Source organism: Bos taurus, chromosome X (genome assembly GCF_002263795.3).
Source record: "Bos taurus isolate L1 Dominette 01449 registration number 42190680 breed Hereford chromosome X, ARS-UCD2.0, whole genome shotgun sequence".
NCBI classification, from domain to species: Eukaryota; Metazoa; Chordata; class Mammalia; order Artiodactyla; family Bovidae; genus Bos; species Bos taurus.
In genome coordinates, this window is record NC_037357.1 from 113,931,644 (window position 1) to 113,947,274 (window position 15,631).

The 15,631-nt window shown below is 34.4% G+C and overlaps 1 protein-coding gene and 1 pseudogene across 1 annotated transcript in view; both read right to left on the reverse strand.

The window, feature by feature from the left end:
- The window catches only part of IL1RAPL1 (interleukin 1 receptor accessory protein like 1), a 702,239-nt gene that overhangs the window by 173,981 nt on the left and 512,627 nt on the right, over positions 1 to 15,631 (reverse strand). The gene's annotated exons all lie outside the window — the stretch shown is intronic.
- LOC112445222 (uncharacterized) lies at positions 7,956 to 8,055 on the reverse strand (annotated as a pseudogene).

Sequence of the window (15,631 nt, forward strand, 5' to 3'; positions counted from 1 at the left end):
GCTGATCATAGCAAGTTGGCCACAGTGACTCTCATTTCCCTCTGTATTTTTTCAGGGTCCAATGTTAACGATACAACCAGGTAGTAGAGACTATTTTGGCCTATTTAGCATTCATTTATCCACTTTTTTGTATCTTAGAAACTCAATTAGATATATCCTTAATTCCATGTAGCCATAGGTCTCAAGGGAAAGTGAACTCACCCCAATTTTAGGAAGGGATTCTTTCAAGAGTAATCTTGCCTATGATTGGTCCTGGAATAAGCATATGTTCCCATTTTGACCTGAATGGGAATTCTTTCAGTGAGAAAAGGAAAATTCCTTGCCCCTATGAGATAGCCATAGGAATGTCCCCTGGATATTATCGGATGTAGATATGATGCTGAGGACCGCTGCAGTCATCCTGCTACACAGAGGATAAAGCCACACTTGGAATTATGAGCAGAGAGATAGAAAGCACTGGGGCCCTTGATGACATTGCTGAATCCCTCTGCCCTGAAGCCCACTCCACCACTGAACTTCCTTCCAGTCAAGTAAGATCTTTTGTTCTTTATTTTTTTAGTCAGTTTGAATCAATTTCTGTTACTTGTAGCCAAAAATACCTTAATTCTTATGAATCATCCGAAATTGTTGTCCTCTAAAAGTTCTGAGAAGTTTGCATTTATGCCATTACTGTTATTTTGCTGCTTGTAACTCAAATTAAATGGGATTTCCCATAGAGACATCAATGTAGAAATACACTATATGCATCAGCAGATTTAGAGCCAACTTGCTACCAAGAATGTGCTAAGAAAATGCATTATATCTCAAACTCCTTCCAGTTAAGGGTTTTTCCAACCCAGGGAAATAAGCCACAGGTACAGTGCAGATCAACTGGGAAGTATTTCTACAAAATCGGTGAGTGAGTGTAACTTCACCAGCCACATTATACAGGGACAACCAAGAAATATGTACTGTGAGATGCATTGTAATCTATGAGGCCAACAGGCTGGTACTACCAAAGCAGGCTAAGGGATCCCTGAAACTGAAGTGAATGTTAGGCTAATTGTGCAGGAAATAGAAGAAGACTCCATTCAAGCCAAAAGATATTGTGCAAAAAGCAAAGAGGAAGAAATGGAAAATGTGTCCTATGCTCCCACTGTTCCCAAACTCTAGTTGAGATGGCATGTAGAAATTGAAATACTTGATTGGGGCTTTAATGTTCTCAAATGTGCCATAGAGAGAGAGAGAAAGACAGAGAGAGAATAAATGACTATAATAAAACCCCTCACACTAAGTTCTTGGTAACAAGACAGAAGGATAAATGATATTATCATACAGGGTACTGCAGAACTTCATTTACAAAATGATATTGGATTACTTCCTAAGACACCTGCTTAATGTTAAATACAACAAAAACCATGGGGTAGAAGCAAATGTCAGAAAAAGGAGGAAAAAAGAGACACATTAAAAGCCCTTTTTAAAAAATAGTATATGAACATGCATCATTGATAGTTGGAATACACATGAATTGTTAAAATGCTAGAAAATAATGGCTCATAAAAATAAAAGCCCCAAACAAATTAATTTTAAAAAGATATTCTTCTTATGGTTTTACAAGTTGCTTACTATTTTATGTCAGAGTAATGGATTTGGTTAGTAGATGGCATGGTATAATTTAAAAAGGTGTTAGAAGGTATTCACTTAAAATATAAGATACGGTGCTCACTGTGATTAATTTTAGGGACCTTTTCTAAGAGACTTAGGGTAAGAGACACTGTTGTTCTAAGCCTCAGTCTGAATTTTCACACTATTTTGATTACTTACAAAGAAAAAGGTGTGAAGCATATATACAAATAACCAGGAAATGCTAATGTTAATTTTCTTTACTGTTGGAACTTTGTTAGATTATGCAATGTTTTTTATTGAGTCACCAACAATAGGAAACATATGTTTCCCACACATTTAGTAGGAGACAAATGTTAAGAAGGTCTAATCATAACAGGGACACACAGGGCTATGAGTCTAGACAAATTTAAATACATGAAAAAGCTCATCTCTTTCTTATCCAAACGCCTGTCAGGTTTCAAGGTTAAAGCCATATTTATATTTTCATTTTTTTTCTCCTCATAATTGGTAAGGTTATATCTATGAATATTATACCACCTAATTTCAAAAATTTCAAATAGGTTAAAAGGCAATTTATCATCAGCTTTAAAATGGGATGTTAACAGCTTTACAGTTAAATTAGGCTATGAAAAATGGGTAAAGGTTGTCTATGGAAAAAAAAAGCTTTTTATGACAAAGATAATTGAACTCACAGAGAGGAAGGTATAACCTGAAATGATTTAGAAAATTCATCATGAAAGTGTGTCATTATATTAATTTAGAGAGAAAATCACTTTTTTATTTACCCATCTCTAATGAATTCATCTCTTCATTCAGACAGGCCAGGGACCAGTGAAACGTTAATGATGAACATGTCAAAAGTTGGAATATAACCTTGTCACATTCACCATAAGACTCTCAGCAGCTTGGAACAATTTTCTTGACCTGCTTGAAATCCTCTATGAGAGGATTCTTTAAAAAGCCATCTTATTGAAAGATAAAAGGAATTATTTGGGAAAATTCCTTTGAGTCATTTTCTAAATATTTTTTATGAGAGAAGTGAATACATATTCATGGTAGAGAATACGGACTATGAATAAAAGCATAAAACAGAAAATAAAAATTACCTGCAATTCCACTTTCCTAAGGTAACTAACAATTGTAAATATTTTGGTTTGTCTTCTTTGTCTTTGAATGTTTATAAAATTGTTACCATAGGGTGAACAATTAGTTGTGTATTATTTTGCTTACTCAACATTCCATCATGAAGCTCTCCCCAGGCAGCATATTGAGAACCAGAAGAAAATATAAACAGCAACTTTTAACAAATTACTGGGATATTTGAATCATTAAAGACTGAGTATAAAGTATGTTTAACAAGCTATGAAAAAAAAGGAAGGGGTGAGTATATTAATAAGAGGCAAGCGACTATGGAAAATGACAAAGCAGATTTGGAAATGAAAATACTATAACTTTCAGAAATAAAAATATCATTGAATATAAAAATGATTGAATAATTGAATGTTTAGGTTAATGGCTGATTACAAACATCTAAAGAAATAATTGGTGATTTGAAAGTTAGATTTGAAGATATATTCTACAATGCAGAAGAAAAACAAAAACATGGAAAATACAAAATAGGGCTGGAGATATGGAGAATAAAGTAAGAAGATACGTCTTATTCTAAGCAGAGTTCCATAAGAGAAAAAGAATGAAAGAATGGGACTGACATATATCTGAAGTGATAACATCTGAGAATTTTCGTAACAGATGAAAGATACCAATTTCAAGATTGATGAACACTAATGACTCTCAGAAAGGATAAATAAAAAGAAATCCTCTGAAGGGTATGTATAATGAAATTATATGAAATTAAATACAAAGAGAAAACTTTTAAAATAGAGAAGAGACAGCACCTTCAAGAGTACTTACATCAAACCTTACAAACAAATTATCAGAGTCAGCAAAGGAAGTCAAAAGCCTGTGGAATAATATTTCATTGTGCTGAAAAGAAATTAGAACTACATGTACCTTTCATGAATGAAAAATACAAACATTTTAGACAACAGACAGACTGAATTTGGTAGCAGTTAACCCTCACTAAAGGAAAGTATAAAGAATTAATCTTCAGGCACTAATAAAATGATTACAGAGAGATGCAGGAAGGTATGATGTGAAAAAAAGTGTTAAATACTTGAGTATATTCAATCAACAGATTCAATAATTATTTATGAGTAATGACTATGTGGTAGGCCTTGTTTTAAGTACTTGAAGTATAGTCTAGTGCCTACCTAAACAAATATTGGCTGGATAAAGCAATAACAATGCACCTTTCATGAATTTAAAAAAGTCTAAGATACTGAGCAGCAATAAGAAAAGTTGAGAAAAGCAGCAGAAATAAAGTCTTCCAAAGTTTTTACTTTTTTTTTCTGATGGAGAATAAAAATATAGCTAAAAGTAAACTTCCCTAAATTAAGTGTATATGCAAATTTTCTAGGATATAATGGAAAGAACAGAGATAAAGTATAAAACTTCTAAACTCAGTCAGTATGAAAGAAGGAAAAAAGTCAGAGAAAATGACACATAAAAAATGTCAGGTAAATAGAAAGCACAAAATATGGTAGAGATGATTCCAAATACCAATTAAAAATGTTTGCTGTAGGCTTATCATATATGGCCTTTACTATGTTGAGATAGGTTCCTTCTATGCCCATTTTTTGAAGAGTTTTAATCATAACTGGGCGCTGAATTTTGTCAAAGGCTTTTTCTGCACCTATTGAGATTATCATATGGTTTTTATCTTTCAATTTGTTAATATGGTATATCACATTGATTGATTTGCCTATACTGAAGAATCCTTGCATTCCTGGAATAAACCCAACTTGATCATGGTGTGTGAGCTTTTTGATGTGTTGCTGAATTCTGTTTGCTAAAACTTTGTTGAGGATTTTTGAATCTATGTTCATCAGCGATATTGGCCTGTAGTTTTCTTTTTTGTGTGTTGCCTTTGTCTGGTTTTTGGTATCAGGGTGATGGTGGCCTTGTAGAATGAGTTTGGAAGTGTTCCTTCCTTTGCAATTTTTTGAAAGAGTTTAGAAGGAGAAGGCATTAGTTCTTCTCTAAATGTTTGATAGAATTCTCCTGTGAGGCCATCTGGTCCTGGACTTTTGTTTTTTGGGAGATTTTTGATCACAGCTTCAGTTTCAGTACTTGTAATTGGGTTGTTCATAATTTCTATTTCTTCTGGTTTAGTCTTGGAAGATTGAACTTTTCTAAGAATCTGTTCATTTCTTCCAGTAAATACCAATTAAAAATGAACTAAAAATTCTAGTTAACAAGGATTTTCAGACAGGAACAGAAAGATCAAATCCAACTAAATGTCTTCATAAATGGCACATCTAAATTAAAAGTGCACAAAATAGTATATAAAATATTCATATATAGCAAATATAAATAAAATGAAGCTGGCCTGCCAACATTAATAATACATGAAATAGATTTTAAAGAAAAGGTATTGTTAGATATAAAGAAGGCCACCATATAATAGTAAGAATTTCACCTTATCAGAAAGACAGATCTAGAATACATACTGAGACTATAAAATTATGCATCTCAAAATACATTGTCAAAATATATAATGTTTTAAAACTTGACAGATTGTGAAGACAAATACACAAATAGGCCAGGTGAGTAAATGTTTTCAAAATTCCTCCTACCAATTGATAGATACAGCAGGCAAAAACAAAAAAGAAAAATTAGCACAATATATAAAATTTGAGAAATGCAACCAACTAGCTTGAGCTAATGTATCCAACAATTTCAGAACATAAAAGCTTTTCAAACACATATGGAGCATTACTGAAAATAATATGATGAGCCTTACTGCAACTCTATAAATTTTAAAAGATTAGAAATCATTAAATAAATTTACCCTAATACAATGTTGCTTTTATCTGCAAGGTAAAATTATACGTGAGATCATATTTAAAAAAAAAATCCTAATCCAAAAAAAAGGGACAGTTCACTTATTGGAAAAAAGTAAATTATCATGCTGCATACTATTAAGGCATTTTAAATTTTCATTGAATGATCATGGCATAATTACTCTATTGCTTGTGATTTGGGTAATTTAAATTTTTTGCTACTATAAATACCACTGGGACAAAGCTCCTATTATGTAAGTCTTTGTAAGAGTCTAATTACTTTCTTAAGGGTATATTCCTAGTATTTGAAATGTTAGATCATGTTGTAAACCTTTCGACCTAAAATTCCCTGTAGGTGTTGCACAAAAGTTTTACTAATCTTACTCTGAGCAGCAGGATATGAAGGTGTCTATTTTACAAATCTTTTGATAATACTATCAGGAAAAAATTATAATCTTATCATTTTGATTAGCATATCTTTGATTACCAAATTATTCATGATGTTGAAAACAGTCCATAAATTTCTTGACCATTTTATTTATTCTTATCATTTTTTAACCTGTTCAATCATGTGCTTTGCTGCTTTTCTTTTTTAAAAGAATTTAATTGGAGGCTAATTACTTTACAATATTGTGGTGGTTTTTGCCATACATTGACATGAATCAGCCACGCCACTTTTTTTGTGGCATCTTTGTCTGGTTTTGGTATTAGGGTGATGGTGGCCTCATAGAATGAGTTTGGAAGTTTACTTCCTCTGCACTTTTCTGGAAGAGTTTGAGTAGGATAGGTGTTAGCTCTTCTCTACATTTTTGGTAGAATCAGCTGTGAAGCCGTCTGGTCCTGGGCTTTTGTTTGTTGGAAGATTTCTGATTACAGTTTCGATTTCTGTGCTTGTGATGGGTCTGTTAAGATTTTCTATTTATTCCTGGTTCAGTTTTGGAAAGTTATACTTTTCTAAGAATTTGTCCATTTCTTCCAAGTTGTCCATTTTATTGGCATATAGTTGCTGACAGTAGTCTTTTATGATCTCTTGTATTTCTGTGTTGTCTGTTGTGATGTCTCCATTTTCATTTTTAATTTTGTTGATTTGCTTCTTCTCCCTTTTTTTCTTGAGGAATCTGGCTAATGGTTTGTCTATTTTATTTATCTTCTCAAAGAACCAGCTTTTAGCTTTGTTGATTTTGGCTATGGTCTCATTTGTCTATTTTGCATTTATTTCTGCCTTAAGTTTTATGATTTCTTGCCTTCTACTAACCCTGGGGGTGCTTCATTTCTTCTTTTTCTAGTTGCTTTAGGTGTAGAGTTAGGTTATTTATGTGATTTCTCTCCTGTTTCTTTAGGTAGTCTTGTATTGCTATGAACCTTCCCCTTAGCACTGCTTTTACTGAATCCCATAGGTTTTGGGTTGTTTTGTTTTAATTTTCATTCATTTCTATGCATATTTTGATTTATTTTCTGATTTCTTCTGTGATTTGTTGGTTATTCAGAAGTGTGTTGTTTGGCTTCCATATGTTTGTATTTTTAATAGTTTTTTCCTGTAGTTGACATCTAATCTCACTGCATTGTGGTCAGAAAAGATGCTTGAGATGATTTCAATTTTTTTTGAATTTACCAAGGCTAGATTTATGGCCCAGGATGTGATCTATCCTGGAGAAGGTTCCGTGTGCACTTGAGAAACAGGTGAAATTCATTGTTTTAGGATGAAATGTCCTATAGATATCAATTAAGTCTAACTGGTCCATTGTATCATTTAAAGTTTGTGTTTCCTTGCTAATTTTCTTTTTAGTTGATCTGTCCATAGGTGTAAGTGGGGTATTAAAGTCTCCCACTATTTCTGTGTTACTGTTAATTTCCCCTTTCATACTTGTTAGCATTTGCCTTACATATTACAGTACTCCTATGTTGGGTGCATATATAATTGTTATACCTTCTTCTTGATCCTTTAATCATTATGTAGTGTCCTTCTTTGTCTTTTTTCACAGCCATTATTTCAAAGTCTATTTTATCTGATATGAGTATTGCTACTCCTGCTTTCTTTTGGTCTCCATTTGCATGAAATATCTTTTTCAAGCTCTTCACTTTCAGTCTGTATATGTCCCTTGTTTTGAGGTGGGCCTCTTGTAGACAGCATATATAGGGGTCTTATTTTTGTATCCATTCAGCCAGTCTTTGTCTTTTGGTTGGGGCATTCAACCCATTTACATTTAAGGTAATTATTGATAAGTATGATCCCGTTTGCATTTACTTTGTTGTTTTGGGTTTGACTTTATAAACCGTTTCTGTGTTTCCTGTCTAGAGAAGATCCTTTAGCATTTGTTGAACAGCTGGTTTGGTGGTGCTGAATTCTCTCAGCTTTTGCTTGTCTGTAAAGCTTTTGATTTCTCCTTCATATTTGAATGAGATCCTTGCTGGGTACAGTAATCTGGGTTATAGGTGTTTCTCTCTCATAAAAATATGGAACAGTTCATTAATTTGCATGTCATCCTTGCAGGCCATGCTAATCTCTGTATCATTCCAATTTTAGTATATGTGCTGCTGAAGCGAGCACAGCTTTGCTGCTTTTAAAAAGTGGATTTACAGAACAATTTTTGTATTAGAAATTCAATCTCTTCATGCCTGTTGAATATACTTAACCTAGTTAGTTATTCATTAAGTTCTTTATCTTTTGATTTTGTTCTTTTTAATGTAGTCAGAATCTTTTCTCTTGTGAGGACCATCTCTCTTCTTTTTTAATACAAAAAAAAAATCATGGAAAATTGTTATCTATCTTGAGATTCATTAACCAGTAACTTTTCCACATGTCTTATGGTTTCATTTTTCATATAAGCTCCCTAAATTATTACATAAAAATACACACATATATGTATGCCTATATATATGTGTGTCTGTGTATATATGAATACTTATATTTTTAATTTATTTAATTCAGGGTCATTTGTCCTATCCATTGACTTGTCTGCTCATCTTAAGATAAGTTAGACCCATATTTTTCCCCCATCTTTATTGTGACATAATTGATAAATAAAACTTGTATGTACATCATGTGTACAACACTATTCTTTAAGGTTTTTTTTTTTTTTAATGTGGACCATTTTTAAATCCTTTATTGTATTTGTTATAATATTGTTTCTGTTTTATGTTTTAGTTTTTTGACTATGAGGCATGTGGGATCTTAGCTCCCAGACCAGGGATTGAACCTGCCTCCCCTGCATTGGAAGGCAAAGTCTTAGCCATTGGACCTCCAGGAACGTTCCCATGATGTTTTGATAAACATATATACTGTGAAATGATTACCACTATCAAGCTAATTAACATAAATCACCTTGCATAGTTACCTTTTTTTTTTTTTTTTTTGAGCTAGATGTGAGAGTTGGACTATAAAGAAAGCTGAGTGCCAAAGAGCTAATGCTTTTGAAGTGTTGGAGAAGATTCTTGAGAGTCCCTTGGACTGTGAGGAGATCCAACCAGTCCATCCTAAAGGAGACCAGTCCTGGGTGTTCATTGGAAGGACTGATGTTGAAGCTGAAACTCCAATACCTTGGCCACCTGATGTAAAGAGCTGACTCATTTGAAAAGACCTTGATGCTGGGAAATAAAGGCGGGAGGAGAAGGGGATGACAGAGGATGAGATGGTTGGATGGCATCACCGACTCAGTGGACATGGGTTTGGGTGGACTCTGGGAGTTGGTGATGGACAGGGAGGCCTGGCGTGCTGTGGTTCATGGGGTCGCAAAGAGTTGGACACGACTGAGCAACTGAACTGAACACTTAAGATACACTATCTTAGCAAATTTCAAGTACACAATAGAATATTATTAACTATAGTCATCATGATGTATATAATACTTCTCCAGGATTTATTCATATTGTTTGTGGGGTTCTCAAGGCAAGAATCCTGAAGTGGCTTGCCATTCCCTTCTCCAGTGGACCACATTTTGTCAGACAAGAAGAAGAAGGGGATGACAGAGGATGAGATGGTTGGATGGCATCACCGACTCAATGGATGTGAGTTTGAGTAAGCTCTGGAAGATAGTGAAGGACAGGGAAGCCTGGTGTGCTTCAGTATATGGGGTCGCAAAATGTCAGACACGACTGAACGACCTGAACAACAAGATTTATTGGTTCTGCATAATTGAATTTTGTAGTCTTTGACCCAGAGAAGGCAATGGCACCCCACTCCAGTACTCTTGCCTGGAAAATCCCATGGACGGAGGAGCCTGGTAGGCTGCAGTCCATGGGGTCACGAAGAGTCAGACACGACTGAGCGACTTCACTTTCACTTTTCACTTTCCTGCATTGGAGAAGGAAATGGCAACCCACTCCAGTGTTCTTGCTTGGAGAATCCCAGGGACGGCGGTGCCTGGTGGGCTGCCGACTACAGGGTCACACAGAGTCGGACACAACTTAAGTGACTTAGCAGCAGCAGCAGCAGTCTTTGACCAATACCTCCTCATTTTCCCCACCCCCCAGCTCTGGAAACCACCATTCTACTATTTGCTTCTGTGAATCTGACTTTTTTAGATTCCACATAATGAGATCATGCAGTAAGTTCATACAGTATTTGTCTTTCTTTGGATTATTTCACTTAGCATGGTGTTCTCCAGGTTCATCCATTTGTTGCAGTTAGCAGGATTTCTTTATTACACCTGAATAATAATCCAGTGTGTATGTGTATAATTTTCTTTATCCACTCATCTCACCGATGGACACTTAGGTTGTTGTCATATCTTGGTTATTATGACTAATGCTGCAATGGACACGGGAGTGCACATATCTCTTCAGTGTATGATTAATCATCTCGAGTATTGTCTAATTTCACTTCTCTGTTTCGCTCCATTGGTTTTTCAGGAGTGTGTTGTTTACTTTCCACATAATTGTGAATTTCCCATCTTTCCTCCTGTTATTAACTTCTAGTTTCATACGACTGTGGTCAGAAAAGATAACTTTTTGTGAGTTATAGTTCAGGTTTTCGTACCCAGCACCGTTTTCTGTAGCAGTTACTATTCATGAGTTTCCGCTCTGGTGAGCCATGACTCTTTTGTATGTCCTTGTCTGTGTCTTTATTTTTTATTCATCTCTCTTGTGGACCCATGAAGAGCTGTTGGTTTTTCAGTCCGTTCAGCTTTTTAGTTGCTGTGAGGATGGAGAAGCATCCTCCAAGTTCCTTATGTGTGGAATCAGAAACTGGAAGTCTGTCTTAGATTGTTGACAATATAATGTGTCTCAGTGTCTCACTGAAGTTGTCTTGAGTTCAGCCTACTAGAGGTTCTCTGAACATCATGGATCTGAATGTTCATTTCCTTCTCCAGATTTTGGAAGATGTTCCTCATTGTTTCTTTAAATGAGCTTTCTGACCCTTTCTCATTCTCTGTTCCTTCTTGTGCTCCCTTAATGCATATACTGGTTATCCTGATGATGGTCGATAAATCATGTAGGTTTTTTTCATTCTTTTTCACTCTTTTTTACCAACTGGATAATTTCAAATGGCTTGTCTTTGGGGTCACTGAGTTTTCTTCTGCATCTTCAAGTCTGTTTCAGTGTCTTGGGACCTAATACCAGGGGTGCCCATAGGCCTGACTTCTGCCTAGCCCATTGGGTGGGTCCCTGGAGGGGCAAGTATGCCTCTGATTATGGAAGAGCAGCATTGAAGTTAGGTCATAAGACTGCTTCAGGAACTGCGGCCATGTTCCTGGACTACATCACTACCATTATCGTGTCTTTGTAATTATTTGTTGCAAATATACTGACCACTTTTTGATTTTATGGTTTCTTCATTTAAATCATATGTGTTTATGAGGTTAGATATATATTTTCTGCCCCCTACAACTCATTCATTCTCTTATATATTTTTATTTTACTTTGTATTCTGGAGACATTGCTTCATTGACTGATATAATTTGTTCAGCTTTCTCTGTCATTTCATATTATAATACCTTTAAATGCAGCTTTTAGATTCCTCATTGCATTTGATTTTCCTCTCATGCCTTTCTTGTTTTAACAAGTTCTTTTGCACCTCTGCCCTTCATCATTAAATTTTCTCCCTAGAGTTCCCAGTTTTTTTAATTAATAGTGATCGTGTATTCTTACTTCTTTTTGAGGACACCAAGATATCTTCTAAATTTTTCACCTCTTTTAGTGGGAACATACTGTCAGAAAAATGTTGCTACTTTGAACCTTCAGGAAAATCTTTCCTTTCTCTTACAATCTAGAACAATTTTAATAGATACTATTTAGAAAAAGTTAGGTACAGACCCTTTTTCCGATGAAAAACGATTTACTCAGTCCTGGCATATGCACAAAGTAAGTGGAGTATTTTTGGTACTAATGCTGGACAGTTCCCTAAATGGAAACATTTACACAAGCACATCACATTGCACACCAGCACATGTTTATGTGTAGCTATTTTAATGGGATCTTTGGGGAAGCTATATCAGTCCCAACTCATCTGCTACAATGTGACCCTGGGAATTCTTCATTGATAAAATGTTTACTGCTGTTCCCTTTGTCAAGGTGGAATGATGATTGACATATTGCACAAATGGAAGTGCATATTTCACCATGTACCATTGCAATGAATGTTAAATAACTTTAATACGTTCCCAAATCCTTCACTAAGTAATGTTTTGTCATTGAGAGATGACATTATACAAAAAGTAGAAATACTGAAAACTCATCTACAAATAAAAGATTTGTAATTTAACTAATCAGTTTTCTGCAATGATTAAGGAAAATAACTAATTGCCAGAGTCTTTACTACTAAATTAGTGGGACCTACAAAAGTTTTTAGTTTATTTTTTACATCACAATTAATGTTCAGATGTTCAGTGTTATAAAATGATTCAAGCAGCCATAATATACAGTTGACCTGTGAACAAGGCAGGGGTTAGGGGTGAAGGGTGACCCTTCACAGAGTCAATAATTCACATAAAACTTTACAGTGGATTCTACATGTCCATGGTTCTTCATCCATAGATTCAACCAACCACAGACCATGTAGCACTGTCATACATATTTATTGAAAAAAATCTGTGTGTAAGTGGATCTGTGCAGTTCAAACCTGTGCTGTGTAAAGGTCAACTGTACATCTATTTTTTTTTTTAAAGGAGGCAAACACAATTAATACTGAAGTTTGGTCAGGCTCCTTGGTGAGGCTACCATTGATGAAGCCAGCTCAAATTGAGCTTGAGCCTGCTTTTCTCTGAATTCCTTGTATATTTAGTTATGAAATATTAATGCATAAGATATTATTCTGCATTTACATGCTTGTAACTCTTCTTTGCCCACATACCCCCCCAAAAGAAGGAAAATTAAAAACCTCGAGGATATGGATCATGACTCTAATATTTACATTTAATGTGCTTCCTCATTGAGTCAAAGGTGGATTTCACAAATATTTGATTATTGGCTTCTACTTTTGCATTAAAATGTGCAATTATACAAATAAAAGCAGTACAGAGGAAAATATTATGTAAGTTGTGATAGAAAAAGAGTGGAATTAAGGGTCTGGTTTTATTACTTTCTCATATGGTATGAAGTGATAAAATCTGCTTCAAAATGGAAGATTCCCATAAATCAATTCATTTATGGTATGCATTTGTATTAAAACTAAAACAAAGCACATTAAAGTTGGAATTAAAATATTTTGATTCAAGGCCCAGCTTTCCCATTTAACAAAAGTGACTCTCCAAAATATCACATTCTTTATTTATCCTCTTGTCTTTATTCATCAGACCTTGACATTTAGAATATTACTTGTGGCCGACTTGATTGAAAACACAAACACAGATCTGGACACTTATATCATGCATTGGTACTTTCTGGTCAGACAGATAACAAAAAATGCACTTATCCTATTTTTAATATTATCATCAAAATAAAATATGATATACCTAATATATAAATATATACTATTTTTCTGCAGATATTTCCTAACTCCCTGAGAATATACTCACGTCCTCAGTTTAATACATGGTGCTGTAGAGCAATTCTATTTAAAATGTGGCCACAGACCAGAGCTAGTCTACAAATTGTTTTTATTGTTCTTCCATAAAAGAAGTATATAAAGTGAGGGTAAGCATTTAATAACTTTTATAGCAATCTGATAACATCTTCTGAATGAAACAATAAAAATCCTTGGCTACTTTTGTATGGCTTTGTTTTCTTAAAAAAATTACCATTTCTAGTTATTGATTTTTATGATTTTTTTACTGAAGTATTGGTCCTTAAGGAACTGGAAATGAAAGCAAAACAAAACAAAAAACCCTGGTACTTAACCTCAGGTAGTTTCAGAATCATTGGTGTGTTTTATTGCTGTTATGTTATTATAATTTTAAAAGCTAAATTAATTTTTTCTTTCTCATATAAACCAATCTAGGATATTACCAAGCTTGCTTTTTTAAGTCTCAGTTCCTCTATCACAATTTTTCTCTGATGAGTCTACTAGAAGCTAGTTATTAAACATTTCTATGCCTATTTTCTTTCAGTGATTCTTACACTGAGCAAGTTATTCAAATAAATGGGATAGTAACTTGTCCATGGCTTCCATTAAATCAAACACAGACAAACATATCTGTACACACAGAAACATGCACATTCTTGGGATATTCATTCATAAAATTTCCAAGAACAATTCCAAAATCATATAAGTGTTTAACATTAAGATGTATTGGAAGTCATTAAATTCCTTTTTAGATAGCAGAATTATATTTCCCTTAACTATGAATAATGAATATTTTTAAAAACATTTCCTTGATTCATTGTAATTCCAAACATAAAATGTTATGATATAAAACCTTTTAAAAGACATAAAATTGAACATTTATTTTAAAACAACAACTAGGGAATCCTTTTATCTCTCTTCAAAACCATCAAACATCACCACCACCATCCCACTTTTAAAACAGTTACTCTCTGAACTATCTTTGATCAATCTTAGCTAAAGACTCTATCCTTTCTGGTCAACATCACATTCTCAACAGTTAAAACATTTCATAAACTGAATACTGCACTTAGTAACATTTTACAAAGCTGATAAAACCAAGAAGGATTATTCAAAAGAACCTCACACTGACACACTGTTGTTTCTAAATGTCAGGGACTTTGATCTCAGATCATAAAATGAAGCTCATGCTTAGAGACAACATTGCCTTCTGAGATAAATCTCTTTTTAAGTCTCATGGTTGTGGGAGGTATAGTCTCAACCCTAGTAAATGACCTCCAAAAGTAGCAGCCATTTTAAGGTCATGTGTACATTCCTGTAAGCAGATGGCATGGAAGGGCTTAACAGGTGTCCAGCCATAGCTTTACACTTCTGCTGGTTCCGCCCTAAAAAACATGTCCTCCAAACATCTGTCTCAAAAACACATGCAATGTATTAAGGGAAGATTTTCAGACCACAATCATGTCAATATTTCCAATCCTACCTTCTTTTGCAATAATCTCAGTACCTTTTCAATACATACAGTCTAGTGGGAAAAGAGATATGCTATTCTGAGTTAAATAATCATAAAAAGATTAGAAAATACTTGGAAATATTTGCCTTGCTTGAATCTAGAAATGAAGCTGTTTGTGTGTGCTTCTGAAAGTTTTAAACTAACATTCAAAGATTACTTTTTTCTGAAGAATCTTTCTTAAATTAAATTTTTAATGAAAGGTCAGTATCTTGTGAAATTTACACATTGCAAATATTTTGAAATAAAATGATATTACTGAGTTTGGGAGAGAGTTCATCACTGCTTTTATGTATATGTGAGAGAGAGTGTGTGTGTGTGTGTGTGTGTGTGTGTGTGTGTGTGTATTTGGAGTATCAATCACCCATAATAAGGAAAGCAGTAGAGACTATTAAAGATGGGTAAACTTTTTGGAGGTAGCCATATTGCAATTTAAGGTGAATAATTAAATCATGAGAAACAGGGAGAGCCAGTGTATGTTCAGTGGCTGGTTCTAGACTGAGTGTAAGGAGGTTATGATGGGGAATAGGAGTTCTGTATTAGTGTAGGTAACTTCTAGTTCAGGGAGTGGTTGAGAGAACATTGCTTTTTTGACTGTACCGTGAAGCATCTGACTCAGAGGGAGGACATGACTTAGTAATGTTCAGCATGACCATACAGTGGAGTGCTGGATTG